General features: G+C 40.7%; 1 protein-coding gene across 1 annotated transcript in view; it reads right to left on the reverse strand.

The window, feature by feature from the left end:
- Nucleotides 1-17934, reverse strand: part of LOC124711628 (rabphilin-3A) — a 1025602-nt gene that overhangs the window by 612225 nt on the left and 395443 nt on the right. Inside the window, exon 3 of the mRNA XM_047241806.1 lies at nt 10989-11039. The gene's annotated coding sequence lies outside the window, so the exon portion shown is untranslated. The remainder of the gene's footprint in view (nt 1-10988; nt 11040-17934) is intronic.

Genomic DNA, 17934 nt, shown 5'->3' on the forward strand with positions numbered 1-17934 from the left:
AATGACAGGACACAATCTTGCAAATACTGTAGATTCAGGTTTTGCGTCCTCACCGTTTTCTCAAATAAGTCAAGACACATTTTCTGTTTGTCAAAATGTGCAAATGCACTGCCGAAAAGCATAGAGGAACAGATTCCGGACACTAATACATTATTATTGCAATTAATGCAACAAATGAAACAAAATCAGAGACAAACACAGCAACAGTTAGACACAATGGAGCAAAATCAGAGACAAACACAGCAAAAGCTTCAAAAGTTAGACACAATGGAACAAAAGCTTCAAAAGTTAGACTCAGTGTAACATAAGCTTGAACAAACACGTGAAGATTTAACTACTGAGTTAAAATCAAATCGAAATGTCAAAAAGTCTGTAATGACGTAAAAACACAAATTTGTGAGCATTTCCAACCTATTTTTTCGCGGCATGAAAATACATTATAGAATCACGAAGCAGCCATAAAAGAACTGCAAACTATTGTTCATGAAAATCATGAGACCTTGCAAGCTAAGTTTGACTCAGTTGCATCTACCGTTTCGGTTACGCAACTTGCAAAAACTCAGGAAAACTTAAAGGACACAGTAGATACGATTTCAACACGAATGGACATTCCGAAACTTGGTTCAGAAAAACACACTGAGGAAATAAGTACACTATTGGAGGAAGTAGCCGAACTTTCGGATTAGTTCACTAACTTATCTGCAAAGGTAGATGATGATCTGAATGACACAAGATCTATAGCCATCACTGACACGGAAGAGTATGAACAAATTAAGGAATTCAAACAAAATCAGAATCAAATTAATACGCAACACAAAAGAGATATCCGGGAAGTACAAGATCAGTTGGCACAAGTAGTACAAGAATTACATATTTTAGAGGACACTCGCACTCCAACACGGGAAGAGGGACTAAGAAATACGGAAAAGCCGCAAAATAATAACACAGGGCATTTCGGAAATTATGAAAGAAATTGGCAAGGTGCACCGAATTTTGAGATGGAACCGCCGACACGACGTAACAATGACCGATATGCGACCCGCCGACATGATGATTTCGACTATAAGCTGTTCATTACTACACGTAAATTCAAAACATTTAAGAATTCTGGCAACGACATTCATCCACAAGCGTGGCTCCATCAATTCTCTCATTGTTTTCCTCCCAACTGGTCATTAGAGCACAGAGTGGAATTTATGTGTGGCTACTTAGAGAATGAACCAGCTGAAAGAATGCGATCGGTCATTCATGATTGTCACAGTGAAGGAGAATTTTATCATGCCTTCCTCTCAGCATATTGGTCTCAAGCAACACAAGACAGAGTAAAACATAGCATCATAATGATGAAACATTTCGAACAATTTGAATTTTCCAGTCTTGTGAAATATTTTGAGGACATGTAGCACAAGAATTAGTACCTGTCAAGCCTGTACAGCCCCTCAGAACTCATCCGGATTTGGTTAATCAAATTGACTGAACATTTACGACACGTTTTTTTGGCAGGACGCTGCAAAGACGACATTGAAGCTTTTCAGGGACTCTTACAAGAATTGGAAATTGACGCTGACAATCGCGGGACGCGAAAACAGGAGCACAGCAATTACAGGTCACATCCGTCACAATTCCGCAATGACAGAAATAATAAATGGATACGACAAGGCTATTCTTACAACGTAAATCGTGACCAAAACAGACACCACCACCATGACAACCGTTGGCAGAGTAGCAATAATTACAGGGAAAGATCAACTCTCCGTGGTAATGACTATCACAGAGACAATCAGAGAAACAGACAATATGGGAACCAAAATAATTATTATCAAGGGAGACAGAATAACTTCAGAGGCAACAGTTCAGCGCGCAGTTACGATACAATGATAGAAACAGACAATACGGCAACCAGAACTATTATTATCAAGGGAGACAGAATAAGTTCAGACACAACGGTCCACCCTGCAGTGATAATTCAGGGAGAAATTCTCCACCACTTAACCGACAAGAAAGAAACTACAGGAACTACCGACATGACGACAGACGTTATAATCGTAACGACAGACTTGAATTGCATCAGAACTGGCGGGATTCAAACAGGGCAGGGCCCTCTCGACAAGGTGAATTTGTAGAAGTTAGGTCTCCTAATCCCAATAACAACGCGCGCCAACAAAGAGACAGACAATGACTCGCACCACAGGCAGCCACGTGCGCCGGCTTGCTCAGCGAAAAATAACATAGACGCTAACCTTGAGAAAAATTTTAGCATTCCTTACCGACGTATACAACATGATAATTCCGTTGAAGCTGGAGCTCTGCGTAGTAGGAAGAGTAAAGGCTTGCACCACACTTCACATGTAAAGTCGTTTATTGAAAGATAATGTGCTTTCTAACTTAGTCTTTGCTATAAAATTTTTCACTTTACATTATTAGTACAATTTGTCACACTGAGAAACTTAACATGTAACAATGTTTTGAAGTTAACTATCCAGTCTAGAACCTAGGGAACATTTTTAAACAGAAACTACGAATGCATTGTTACAGTGAACAGATGACACAGTATTGTTATTTGTACATTATTGCTTGTTAGTTGCACGATTACGTAACGACTATCAGGCTTACATATTTAGAACATATACTGGTACTGCTAATGAGATTTTAATACAACATTTTGGTTTACTTGAAAATACATTCTGGATTTAAAGTACTTTCTGCGAGATACCAGACGACACAGTGGTTAGTTTATGTGACAGCTACACGATTTTATCACGACGCTACTAATGAGTGACAATTTAGAATGTTTCTGTTTTATATCTGCACAGTTTTTCTGAATTCTTCTGGAAAGGAAATCATGTTTTAGTAGTAACTTTTGCGGTATAGCTACAATGAGACAGCCTTTTCTGTAGCACAACAATACATTACAGTGTAGTACTTTCTTAATCACGGTATCTATAGGCATAGCATTTCACTTTTGTTTATTACGAGGTAAGTACATTGACTTCCACAGAACTTTGCTTACGTACGATGATGATTATGACACTTGGCACATTTTTTTACCCTCAAGTAATGACAGATTATGTTACAACAAGACGCACAATTTAGCGCCGCAGTACATGTATTTGAGTGATTAATTTTGTACTTGAAACATTTATTTTTAAAGATTTTTGAATTACAATGATAAAAAGGTTTTCCCTGATACATTTCATTCCATTGCTGTAATCTGTAACACCTGAGGGTATAATTACATTAATCCTCAGGGGGGTACATGCTTACTTTGTGTACCATGTGTTTGGCAAGCACAAGGAGCCCTAGCTAATATGGTATTTGCTTATACAACTTTACACATCGGTACCATATTTCTCTAACACACAAATTACACAGCAATCTGATCATTTAACTGAGAGATAAACATTTTTTTACTACATCAGTGACACATGTTTACGCAATTACACAGTTGGGTAACCCCACACTTATGAAATTGTATTTTGTCTGTACTTCGTGAACTGTTCGTATTTTTTCAGAACCATTGTGATACTATGACAGCTTTGAATGATGTATTTGGTAAGAGAGCATGATTTTAAAGTACGTTTGAGGTAGATGACACTATTGAAATGAGCAGATAATTTTTTTTAGGTTTTGACATTATTGCAGACAGCTACGACGTTTTTGAGATTTGACTGAGGTGTTATGATGTTATATTTACGACGACAATGTGTATTATGCTGTTGAGGAATGTTTATGATCAATAAGATGATGCTACCGTAAATGAGGAATTTGATTATGCTACATATTTATTTTGATGAAATATTGAAGAAGTGACGATGAATACGTATATGAATAATGAGTAGTGGTTAGGGACTCTGATTTGAGGAAAAGGATGTTGGAAACCAAGAATCGTACTTTAAGAGTTATGAAATGCATGTAAATGCGCGAATGTATCACAATGCCGACGAAAACTTTTTGAACACTGTTATATTCATAGGATTTTGTTTCTACACATTTGCAATGCAAATTCTCGACCTGTGAAATATTTTTATATGAGACTGTCACTGTAATGCAAACTGGTGTCATAAATATTTCAGTAAGAAAGTTAAGTGACCACCTTCACGAAATGAGTCGTGGGCACATAGCTGCGCGACAGTCACCTGGAAAAAAGCCATTAGTGTGTGCCTTTCAGAGGCACAGGTGGAGAAAAATAGAGGGTCCTCGCTATTGACATTCCTTTGTAGAAAGCATCACAAATACAACACGCTCAAACTTGAAAACATATGATAACATTGTGGAGCTCTTAATTTATGAAATTTACTGAAATGATGAGAAATATTTTTATGTCTATACACCTGATTATGACTACTGTCTTTCTAGTTGAGAGATTTTTTTACTACCTTATGAAATGCCATATGGCTAATGAATGATGTTTCATGCCATCCTTTGTACATATTTGCTCATTTTTTTTAATATCTAGTTTCTAGCTTCACTGCAGCATTGGTTATTATAAAATTTAATAGATGAACTAATATCACTATTTTCTGTCTACAGACCCAGTAAAGAATACGTTTATGATGTACTTTCTTCGAAAAGAGAGCACAAATAGACATTTCCTTTCACAGGAATTGCATAAATAATTTTTTTAATGACTTGGTAACTTTCTTGCAGAGTAAGTTTTTGTGATGCATCACTCTAGTGTTAAGATGTGACATAGGTATTAAACATGGCCATTTCTACTGTAATATTTTTTCTGCTTGAGCTATGTCATGTTCAGATATAAGTTATTACATTTACTGCTGCTAGCTTTGCCAATTTGCATTTTTTTTGCCATTGCTGCTTGTATTAATTGTTTTGTGCTGCTGCATTGCCTCGTCCCTTAGTTTAGCATCTGAGCTCAGTAGATTTAAGTTAGCTTAAGATGGGGTAGGCTATATAAGAGAACAAGTTGTGATGAATTGGAAGAAATGCATTGAGAAGCTATAAGAAAATGGTTTGGCCAAAAAGGTATTTTGAAAGAGGATATGAACGAAAAGGCAGGGTTTAGGGACAACAGGTTTAGGTAGGATTTTATTGGAAATAAATGATGAGGTAAGATAATGGAAAATAAATAATGAGGTAAGGAAAATGTGAACATATAAATGCAGAAAGAATGCTTGGATAGGATTTTTTTGGTGGAAACAAATGTTGAAATAAGAAGAAAGACATATGGAATGAAGTTTTGGGGTGGACTGCAGTACCAAATGTCACACTGAAAACAAACCCTGTCCTGTCCTTTTGTATCACTCCGCTATGTGTTTGTGTACCCTTGTGTATTTGTGTTCTTCCTGTCTTTATGTGTTTATCTGATAAGACTTATGTCGTAGAATTTTTGTAATACTAAGCTACATTCACTATGATGAGGAATACTGTTATCCTCAAGTATAATTTGCATTAATAATATGTTATTTACTTTGTAAAGATGTTTATAGACATTATTAATTCTGTTCTGTTTCAATGCTCATGTGTGAAATTAATGTTTCGAAAACTATTCTCATTATTTTATATATTTACTTATGTCATAATTCCTGTAACACTGATGTACAAGTTTATTTCTATTCTTTTGTAAAGCCTGTTTTACTACAAATGTTATCTGTATTGTTATGTTCTTTAATGATGTATTTTGTACCTTTGTTATTGTATTCTTATGTTATGAAATTGCAATTGACACCAGTTCATCAAATTAAGTAACTTGTAAGTTACATTTCACTGCACACGTTTCTGTTGGTCATAGTATATGCACAGTATGTGAGCAGTTGGGACTGTTAGTGTTTGGACGTGTGTTAATAATTCAGCAAGGGACTGGTTAACAGCATTGCTGGTTCTAGGGACAATTAGAAAAAAAAACTTTGTGAGTGCACAAGTGGTGGTTTATGGACTTGCTATTCTCTGCAAGACTCTTCGATGGTGATTGTGCACCTGCACAGACGCAACGGATCGCTGCTAGCCATCTCTACAAGGACTACAGTGGGTCTGCATCTTTGGTGGCCCACGAATACCATTATTTCTACAAGGACTACAGTGGGTCTGCACCTCTGGTGGCCCACCAATACCGTAATCTCTACCAGGACTACAGTGGGTCTGCTCTGTGATGACCTACCTACCAATATTCTTCAAAACGTCGGATGACTCTGCTGTGGGTTTGCTCTGTTGTGGCCCATTACCTGTTTGCATGTCAAGAGTCAGCACTGTCTTTCTGTTGGAAGGACAACACTACTTCTTCAAGACTGCATGTAAATCCACTACTTCCGTGTGCATTGTCTTTTACTGCTCAGACTTTGAGAAAAGAAACGGCAGTTTTACTTTGATGAATGATCAGGAATGTTTTTATGGACTGTGAGAAAATTTTAGCTTTTGACCAACATTGTATTAATAAGTGTGTGCATTTGACATCTTTCTTACTGTAATTATGAAAAAAAAATTTCAAATCTGTATTGGCCAGTGCCCAAAACAATTTGTAAAATTTTTTTTGGGGAGCATGGGGGCTATGTAAGTAGGCTGTTTAGGTTTTCTTATTGGTAACGCCACGTAGTGTGCTCTGAATGAAAATCACTGGCTGTGCTGTGTGCAGTCTGTGGCTAGTTGTCATTGTTGTCTACCATTGTAGTGTTGGGCAGCTGGATGTTAACAGCGCATAGCGTTGCGCAGTTGGAGGTGAGCCGCCAGCAGTGGTGGATGTGAGGAGAGAGATGGCGGAGTTTTGAAATTTGTAAGACTGGATGTCACAAACTGCTATATATATTATGACTTTTCAACACTTTAAGGTAAATACATTGTTTGTTCTCTATCAAAATCTTTCATTTGCTAACTATGCCTCTCAGTAGTTAGTGCCTTCCGTAGTTTGAATCTTTTATTTAGCTGGCAGTTGTGGCGCTCGCTGTATTGCAGTAGTTCGAGCAATGAAGATTTTTGTGAGATAAGTGATTTGTGAAAGGTATAGTTTAATGTTATTCAGGGCCATTCTTTTGTAGGGATTATTGAAAGTCAGATTGCGTTGCGCTAAAAAATATTGTGTGTCAGTTTAAGCACAGTCATGTATAATTTTTCTAATGGGACGTTCGTTTCATAGTTATCATCTTTAACTCGGGGGAAATGTCTTTCTCCGTCCACTTGTTCTCAAACTGCTGCAGTCGCCTCGCGGGCAGCAGCGGGCAGTGAACTCCGTTAGCAGTGTTTTCGTCACAATGCTATTGGAAAGTGCACATCAAACTGGTCGCAGCAGCTATTACGTCGAGTGGAAGGTAATCATTGCGTAGCATCCTTAACCAGTTAAAATAACAACTCTGAAAAAGATGACTGAGGTGCAGCGGCGGAGCCGCTAACGCATTTCGTTTCATAACAGAGCACACAGCACTTGGACTTATCGTGGAACAGCAGTACGAGACTAAAGTGCACTTTGCGCTATTTCGTAAGTATCGATCAGGCCCGCTACGAAGAAACCTTTGCGCCAGAACAGGAGAGCGGATAATTACTAGATGTTCACCGTGACGATTGCAGAAGTGTACTAACGTCTGTGGAAACAGTCATTTCGAAAAAGGCAGATGTATATGAGAGTACCGAACTGCATATCATCTCTCACTTACGGAATTCAGTATCATTTACAGTCCCAGGCCAAGTAATTAGAGACTCTGAACGTAATGGTATGTAAGCAAAAACGAGCTGCGTGTGTTCCTGGGAAATCCCGCTCTACGTGATTTTATCCAATGTCAAAAAGCATCAACAATGTTTTAAACGTCAACTGCCACATGAGTCCGGCAAGGTCTTACAGAAATATGACATGCGGAGTTGCCTGACATGCTTACTTACTAGTATTTACTTACCCTGTGTTTATCCTCTACGTAAAGAGGATGAGAAATCCTCTGCTAGTAACTATCGTCCAATTTCTCTTGTTCCAATTTTTTTCCAAAAGTAACAGAATTCTGCGTACAACAGCTAATAAGTCAATATTTCTCAGATAACAATATCTTTCCTAGGTGTTAATATGATTTCATGTCACAACTGCTAACTGCGGAATGCGTTACAAATGCTTTTTTTCTGCAAACCCCTTTTGAATCGAAATTATCTACTTAAGCGACGCTAGTTTTGAGTGAGGCACTCGATTCAGTAAACCATATATAAACTCATTGTATCCTACTTCCTCAAGAAACAAAAAGAATTATATGTATCGGAAACTATATCAGTGACGATTAGCAATTTCTGAATCTTACTCAGTGGGTTCCTCAAGGATCTGTGATTGGTCCATTGCTTTGTATAATATTTGTGAATGACCTTCCGTTAACACACTTCGCAGTTTTATACTTTATGCAAATAACAGACGTCGGTAATTTCTGGAAAGGATGCGAGCAAACTGAAACCGAAACCTGCAAAACATAGAGCTTCATCAATTGTCAGATACCTGGTTCAAAGTTAAAGAATTATCCATTACTCATAAAAAAACTGAACATTATTTTCATTTCACACACTGTAGGCATTGAATGTGCGTCAATTGAACTCCTTGCTGTATATCTTGATTCGAAATTATCCTAGTACACAGATATAGACTATATTAGTAAGGAACTGTCACATATTATTAATGAGTTGAGTAAATTATGCCCATGTGTTTCTGAAAAGTTGCGCTTAGTTTCAGTTGTGCTTTTTTTTCCTCTCTCGTGGAAGATATGGCATTCTTTAGTAGGGTAACTCTTCTAGAGTCAAGAAACGTTGACTACGACAGTAGAAAGCCATCAAGTGCAGTTATGGAATTTTCTGAACTGAAATAGCTTGTAGGTCTTAATTAAATAGTTAAATATGCTAATAATCCCATCCCTCTTCATATTCAGCTGCCTTTTTACTATGAAAAGTCGACTGCCGATATAGGCTAACACAGCTCCAGGAGAGGCGCTCGCTACATTCCCCACCAGCTTCCCCGCTACGTTCACCTCTGTAAACCACTCACTACACAATTCACAACGTATCCCCACAACTCATTAAGCTACGGCAGTTCATTTAGTTGTCACTCGTGGTCACATTTTATGATATTTTTAAACAAATATGCGATAAGAAACAGGAAACTACTGGCACCGGAAACCGCCCTATAAACTATCAATAAAATATCTAAGTTATCACATTGAAAATACGAAAGCTTGATAGGCGTATGTATCTTAGCTTTCCGTAGTTACAGGACGATAAACGTAATGTACGTGAGCACTAACTTACTCACCTATCTAAAAACAAAACTCTGACTCCCAAAATATATACAGGGTGGTCAGAAACACTCTGAAAAGCTTGTACAGGTGTTGCAGGGTAGGCTGTGCTGAGAAATAATTGTTACGAAAAACATTCTATACGCTGCGCCGTTTCCGAGTGAATTAGCATTGAAATTATCGACCAGACTTTCGTGCGCGTAAATTAAAGCGGCCCGTCAGATACAATTAGAGGCAGTAGTTGTCATAGCATAGGTGTTGGTGCAAGAGAGTGCTCAGCCTTTGGCCCGGGTTCGATCCTTACTACCGTCCCATGTCTAATTTTTGTTTCGCTCTTTCGGTCGGTTTTAGCAAACCAAATGAAGCACGCGTTTGGCGACACAGCGTCCGGCAGGCCGCTTGCATTTACGAGCGCAACGCCATGATTGGCTAACTTGAATGTTGATCAATGCGGAAACGGCAATGTTTCGAAGTTTTTTACTGAACATCTACCTCTCAGCAGAACCTATCCTGCAAGCCCTTGCAAGCTTTTCAGACTGTTTCTGACCACCCTGCACCTACTCAGCAAAACAAGTGTTTTTTCTATGTTTGCCCATTAAGCTGCTCGATGAAACAGGCTGCGTGATTGGACACACCACGACAGCTTGTATGTCTATTCCATCACTATAGGAGAATCTGAAACATGATGCACCTAACAAATGGTTCAAATGGCTCTGAGCACTATGGGACTTAACATCTGAGGCCATCAGTCCCCTAGAACTTAGAACTACTTAAACCTAACTAACGTAAGGACGTCACACACATCCATGCCCGAGGCAGGATCCGAACCTGCGACCGTAGCGGTCACGCGGTTCCAGACTGAAAGGCCTAGAGCCGCTCGGTCACCCCAGCCGGCCTCACCTAACAAAATTTCATTTCACCACTCAGCACTCTTACGATAGCGGTGATGTAGCCTTTATAGTCAGAAGTGTATGTTCATTGGGCGAGGGAAGCCGGCAAAAAGGCGTGAGCGCCACTAATCAAACCATTAGAAGATGACGTAGGACCGTCGACGCACACAGGTGCACACCCGCAGCATTGATTCAGTTTCAGTTTAACAATGCAAGCGAACATTCTGCTCATTCCACCTACCTCACATGTCACAATAACGATCCATAGACTCGCCATACTACCTCCTAATTTCACTGAGCTTGGCGTGGCACTGTTCTTTCAAGCCACAAAAAATAGCTGCGCTGCTGTTGTGCGTACCATCTGTCTACAGTCTCACTCATTATCCGTCGATACATTGTTCTACACTTCCTACATAGTTCGATTCAACTGGGCTATTCTTTCTAGGCATCACAGTTTCCCAATTGTTAATGAAGCTTTGAGTAGCAAAACTCTCTCTGATACATCATAATTTTTATAAAAGATATAATTAATGATGTTTAAACAGTTTACCATTACCACAGAGTATCTCTTTTTTCTCCTCTTATTTCTATTCCTGCACCGCACATTACGAAACCATATTGCAGATGATGGCATGTATTTTCTCCCCTTCGGTATTCAGTTCATTATATACTTTGGAAGTTTTTTTTTTCATGGATCATTTTGATGTACCCGAATCTTCAACTAGGGTTGATGCAACGGGTCAGCTTCACAATTACAAAGAAAATCGCTTTATAAACGACCTGTACGCTTTGTATACGACGACTGCATGGATTTAAAATCTACGTTAACGGAGCATAAGACGACATAGTTGCAGAGAACTCTAAGGACTACATATGCCGCAAAACATGGATTTTGGCTTACCGAGTATTGTACGACAGCCCTCGGAGCCCGTGGAGCCCCCAGTTATTGAAGCTGAAAATAGAAAGAAGAAAATACATAATCAAACTCAAGTTTACTCCGACTTGAATTAGTAGTTGGCGGGAGCGTGGAGAGGGGGATGACAGGGGGAGAGTTCAAGAAACATCATAAAAGGCTAAAACGGTGCACAGCGCACTGTCCCAATTGCAGGCCACATATCTAGCTGCTTACAGAGGAAAAAAAGTCGATGTTTAGTATACGAGACTGGAATAGAAGGGAGAACCGATAGAGATACTCAAGGTACCATCCGCCACACACCGTCATATGGCTTGCGGAGTATGGGTGTAGATGTAGATGTATCGTATTATAATTACTGACCCAGTTTTAAGATTTAAAATGCTGTCATAATGTACTCGTTAAGAGGTCTACTGATACGTTTAAGATTTAACAGAATACTCAAGTATTGAAGTTAGACACTGCGTCTATGTCTTACAGCAGCACAACTCGTGATGCGCAATTACCCAAAATATATTCATCTCGTACTTGAGGATGAGAGCAATTAGCGACTTCCAACAAACTTTAAACACTATTTCCAACTTTTACTAAACTTTTTCTCGCTTACACCCCCCTCAAAATAATGAGGGGAAAGCAGTGTATCGCTTACCACATTTTCGTTGTTCATGGAGTAAGATATCAGCATCAAGTATGATGTTTTAATTTATCTTTTCTTTACTAGTATCTCCATTCGGAGCACATTTTGCTACCAGTATCCAAACGTTCCTGTAAAGTTGTATCATTGTACGACACATAGTTCAGGAGATGCGATGACTTAATCTTCGATACGCACGAAAAAAGGCATTTTTTATAAAAAGAGCGCAAATTACGCCCAATATTCCCACCCAGTGTTCGACAATGAGAACACTTAACGATTTCTAATGAACCTCAAACATAATTTCAATCAATTGAAAGAAAACAGCCCTCGGTCACTATTTTTATAGAATTAACAGAGTGTCAACACTGTTAGGAGTGTCTTCCTCAGAATTTGCAACCTGTAACCGCGTAAGTAACGAACAGCCCGTGGTGGCTCGCCATCAAAATGTTTCATCTTAAATATCTTTGTGAATAATGCCCTTTTGACATATTTATTATTTTATAAATGACATATAAGTCCTGCCAGTCTTTCACGATGATTCTGTACTTATGCTCTGTATCATACGTTTTTAGTCCTAATAATGTGAACATGTTATAGACCATTCTTTGATTGAAATTCTGAGAAAGACACTCCTAGCAGTGTTGAAACCCGGTTAATTCGTTGAAAATAGTGAGCGAGGGCTGTTTTCTTTCAATTGTAACTATTCACGGTGTCTGAACGTGCAGCCATGTACAAAATCTTTGTAATTTCAATCCTTTTCTAAGCTTTTCTCGGTTTCAGCCCCCACAGACGATGGAAAGATAACAGTTTATCTCTTAGTACTACTTTGTTCGCACTGTAAAACGTTACCTCCGAGTATGACTTTTCATTTATTATTTCTTTACGAATAACTCTACTCGCTATCAAAAAATGGTTCTAATGGCTGTGAGCACTATGGAACTTAGCATATGAGGTCATCAGTCCCCTAGAACTTAGAACCACTTAAACCTAACTAACCTAAGGACGTCACACACATCCATCCCCGAGGCAACATTCGAACCTGCAACCGTAGCGGTCGCGCGGTTGCAGACTGTAGCGCCTAGAACCGCTCGGTGACAACGGCCGGCTACTCCCTGTCCATAATGCGGACAGTATTCACTTATTCTATGAAAGGTACCTGTAAAATTACACTGGAGAGCCAAAGAAAGTTGTACACCTGCCTAATTTCGTATAGTACTCCCGCGAGCACGCACAAGTGACGCAACACGACGTGGCATGGACTCGATTAATGCCTGAAATAGTGCTGGGGGGAACTGACACCATGAATCTTGTAGTGATGTCCATAAATCCGTAAGAGTACGAGGGGGTCGAGATCTCTACTGAAGAGCACGTCGCAGGACATCCCAAATAAGTTCAGTAATGGTCATGTCTGGGGAATTTGGTGGCCAGTGGAAGTGTTTAAATTCACAAGACTGCTCCTGGAGCCACATTTTAGCAACTCTGGATGCGTGGGGTGTCGCATTGACCTGCTGGAATTGTCCATGACCATCGGAATGCACAATGGACACGAATCGGTGCAGGCGATGAGACAGGACGCTTACGTACGTGTCACCTGTCAGAGTCGTATCTAGACATATCAGGGGTCCCATATCACTTCATCTGCACACGTTCCATACCATTATAGAGCCTCGACCAGCTTGAACAGTCCTTTGATGATACGCAAGATCCATGGATTCATGAAGTTGTCTCCAAACCCGTCCACGTCCGACCGCTCGATACAATTTGAAACGAGACTTGTCCGACCAACAACGTGTTTCCAGTCATCAACACTCCAATATCGGCGTTGACGGGCCCAGGCAAGGCGTAAAGCTTTGTGTCGTGCAGTGATCAAGGGTACACGAGTGGGTCATCCGAAAGCCCATATCGATGATGGTTCGTTGAATGGTTAACACGCCGACACTTGTTGATGGTTCAAATGGCTCTGAGCTCTATAGGACTTAACTTCTGAGGTCATCAGTCCTCTAGAACTTACAACTAATTAAACCAAACTAACCTAAGGACATCACACACATCCATGTCCGAAGCAGGATTCGAACCTGCGACCGTAGTGGTCGCGCGGTTCCAGACTGTAGCGCCTAGAACCGCTCGGCCACCCCGGCCGGCGACTTGTTGATGACTCAGCACCAAAATCTATAGCAATTTGCGGAGGGGTTGCTCTTCTGTCACGATGAACAATTCTCTTCGGCAGTCGTTGGTCCTGTAGGAACTTTTTCCAGCCGTAGCTATATCGGAGATATGATGTTTTACCGGATTTCTGATATTCACGGCAAACTCGTGAATTGGTCGTACTGGGGAAATCCCCACTTCATCACTACCTCACTGGTACACATTGTGGTACACAACACCTTGTTTATAGGAATACAATATTGCACTGTCTGTGTTATTCAGAGGAACGATGCAATGTTGCTTCGGGTATGCATGCACCATTATTCTGAACAACACACGTTCCGCAATATTGTATTTATTCGGCGGCACCGCTCAATCGACCTTGAATTAAAATGTATCGCCTGCGCGGGAATACATACTGAAATGCCAAAGAAACTGGTGCAGGCATGCGTATTCAAAAATGGTTCAAGTGGCTCTGAGCACTATGGGACTTAACTTCTAAGGTCATCAGTCCCCTAGAACTTAGAACTACTTAAAACTAACTAACCTAAGGACATCACACACATCTATGCCCGAGGAAGGAATCGAACCTGCGACCGTAGCGGTCGCGCGGTTCCAGATTGTAGCGTCTAGAACCGCTAGGCCACCCTGGCCGGCATGCGTATTTAAACACGGAGATATGTAAACAGGCAGAATACGTCGCTGCGGTCGACAACGCCTATGTAAGACAACAAGTGTCTGTCGCACTTGTTAGATCGGTTACTGCTGCTACAATGGCAGGTTATCAAGATTTTGTGAGTTTGAACGTCGTGTAAAAGGCGGCGCACGAGATATGGGGTATAGCGTCTCCGAGGTAGCGATGAAGAGGGGATTTTCCCCGTACGACCATTTCACGACTGTACCGTGAATATCAGAAATCCGGTAAAAAGGTCAATTCTCCGACATCTCTGCGGCCGGAGAAACACCCTTGCAAGAACGGGACCAACGACGACTGAAGAAAATCGTTCGTCACACAAGTGCAACCCTTCCGCAAATTACTGCAGATTTCAATGGTGGGCCAACAACAAGTGTCAGCGTGCTAAACATTCAACAAAACATCATCGATATGGCCATTCGGAGCCGAAGGCCCACTCGTGTTCCCTTGATCACTGCACGACAGAAAGCTTTACGCCTCGCCTGCGGCTGTCAACACTGACATTGGACTATTGATTGCTGGAAACATGTTTCTTGGTCGGACGAGTCTCGTTTTAAACTGTATCGAGCGGATGCACATGTACGTGCATGGAGACAACCTTACGAATCCGTGGACCCTGCATGTCAGCAGGGGGCTGTTCAAGCTGGTAAAGATTCTGTGTTGGTGTGGGGCGTGAGCAGATAAAGTGATATGGGACCTCATCAAAAATGTTCAAATGCGTGTGACATCTTATGGGACTTAACTGCTAAGGTCATCAGTTCCTAAGCTTACACACTACTTAACCTAAATTATCCTAAGGACAAACACACACACCCATGCCCGAGGAGGACTCCAACCTCCACCGGGACCAGCCGCACAGTCCACGACTGCAGCGCCCTAGACCGCTCGGCTAATCCTGCGTGGCTATGGGACCCCTGTTACGTCTAGATACGACTCTGACAGGTGACACGTACGTAAGCATCCTGTCTGATCACTTGCATCCACTCATGTCCATTGTGAATTCCATCGGACTTGGGCAGTTCCAGGAGGACAATCCGACGCCCAAAACGTCCAGAATTGTAACAGAGTAGCTCCAGGAACACACTTCCACTGGCCACCATACTCCCCAGACATGAACATTACTCGTATTGAGCATATCTGGAATGTCTTGCAGTGTGTTGTGAAAGATTTCTCCCCCCCCCCCCCCCCCCTTGCAATCTTACGGATTTATGGACAGCCCTGCTGGAGTCATGGTGTCAGTTCTCTCCAGCACTGCTTCAGGTATCAGTGGAGAAAACGGCACGTCGTGTTAGGGGACCGGAGTGCTCGCGGGGGCTCTACACGATATCAGGCAGGTGCACCAGTTTCTTTGGCTCTTCATTGTATATGAGTAATGGATGTACACGTTGTAGGACATGGTTGACGACATTTGAAGATTTTGGTCTTGTCATGGAGCATGCTCGGATAGCTTACCGTGAGGCGACCGTTTACGATAAGCGGCAGATCCGGGTTCGAGTCCCGGCCCTGCACAAATTTTCATTACCGTCATTCCATTACGCAGTCGATGGTTGTTCATATCCGAAACTGTGAAGTCATTTCATGTACTTTCTTCGTAGCGCCTGTCACTGGATTTCGATGAGTGCTTCCCTGGCGCATTCATGATTATTTTACGAACTCTTGACGAGACGCACATTTCTTCTTTGGATCATGTCCATTATCTGTGACAATCCTATCTGTTAATGATTACTGACAGAGGAGCAAAACTCAAGTATGGGTAGAACGAGCGTTTTGTAAGCTACCTGCTTCGTGGATGGACGTCGCTTGCTGAGGATTCTTCCAGTTTTTCCTACAATTGATCTTACGCATTCGTTGCACTTCAAACTGTTCCATGCACAAACTCTCATTTATTTAATGCATGTGACTCTTTCCCGTGATAGTTCGTACATCGTATAACGAAACAGTACTGGTTCGTACCACATATTGATGCGCACTACGTAATATTTCATGTTTACTGTCAGTTGTCAATAGGTGCATCAAGCTTCGATTCTTTGCAGGTCTTCCTTCTTTTCGCTATAAATAATTTTATAGCGTTGCTACTGCTCTGTAAATAAGTGTCATCAATGAAAAGCCTAACTGAGCTTGCGACGTTATTCACTAAATCTCTTCTTACTAATAGTAATGGTCTCGTAACACTCCCTTTGGGTGCGTTCGAAGCTGTTTTCACGCAGGCGCGGTTCCGAGGGTGAGGATGGAAGGCGTCGTGGCGACCGTGACTCTCTCCTAATAGCAAAAGAAAGCACTATACTTCTCACCAATGTAAACATATTATTATTATTGCATTAAAGCTTTTTATATGAAGACCTATGTTGTAATCAGTCGAAAGCACATTTTGGTTGTTTCGAGAAACTGTGCAGTAAAATTTCAATAAATCGCATAAATAAGATACTGCATATACATCCAATGTGATTTTTTCATTCAAATACTTCATTGTTTTCATATATATCGACCGTAAAGAAATATTTTTAAAATGACGAATTCTACCTGGAATATTAATATTAAAATTTCGTTAGTGGTAGTTAACACTGTTTACTTGCAAACTGAGGGCACGTAACTTCAAGTACAACTAACTTACCAGTATTTAAAGTCAATTTCTGATCATAAACAACCTTGTAGGTAGGCATTGTTCGTGTCATAGCAACTCAGCTGCCAGAAATTCCCAAATACGCTTGCATTTCTTCACTTATATGCTCGAAACGATTTTTGGAGTATTCACGCATAGGGTCTGCTTATCTTCAATCTCTCCTCTCCCCCTCCCCTGCCTCTGTATGATCTATATTCCATTCCTTCAGGTACCGTTTTCTGAATTTGCGTGTTAGTATCTCAATATTTTACCCTCTTCCGACCTCTTTTACCCTCTTCCGACCTCTATGACTGCTGCGCTGATAATTTGCATCAATTGTTACTAATTGCAGAATGCGAGGAGCTGGTACACTTCAAAGTTTTGTGATATTCCTTTGAAACTATTGAAATTCATAGCTATAAGCTTAACATCCTCAACACGTCTCATAATTTCGTACATCAAAATAAAATACATCCATGGGTAATTTGTAGTATGTAGTCGTTAATATTTTCCTACATAAGTCAAGTATAAATATATAAGCAACGCCGGCCTAATGGGACGCGTATCTGCAGTAATAATGCGCTAAGCAGGTAAATACGAAACTGACTTTAGTTCAAATGGTTTACGAGGTATATATACAGCTGCAGACAGTGCTTTATAAGAATCCAATGAAAGGACTTACTACAGCACGTCAACAATGTTAAGGATGGCGTTTAACATCCCTGTCATTGCACTGTCACGTAATAACACGTAAACGGTGGTAAGCGACGGGATTTCACACTGGTCACTTGGTTAAGAAAATACGCACATCTACGTGATCAGTAACATCTTTTGATGCTCAAAATGATTCAAATGGCTC

The sequence above is a fragment of the Schistocerca piceifrons genome, chromosome 8, assembly GCF_021461385.2.
Source record: "Schistocerca piceifrons isolate TAMUIC-IGC-003096 chromosome 8, iqSchPice1.1, whole genome shotgun sequence".
Classification (NCBI taxonomy): domain Eukaryota; kingdom Metazoa; phylum Arthropoda; class Insecta; order Orthoptera; family Acrididae; genus Schistocerca; species Schistocerca piceifrons.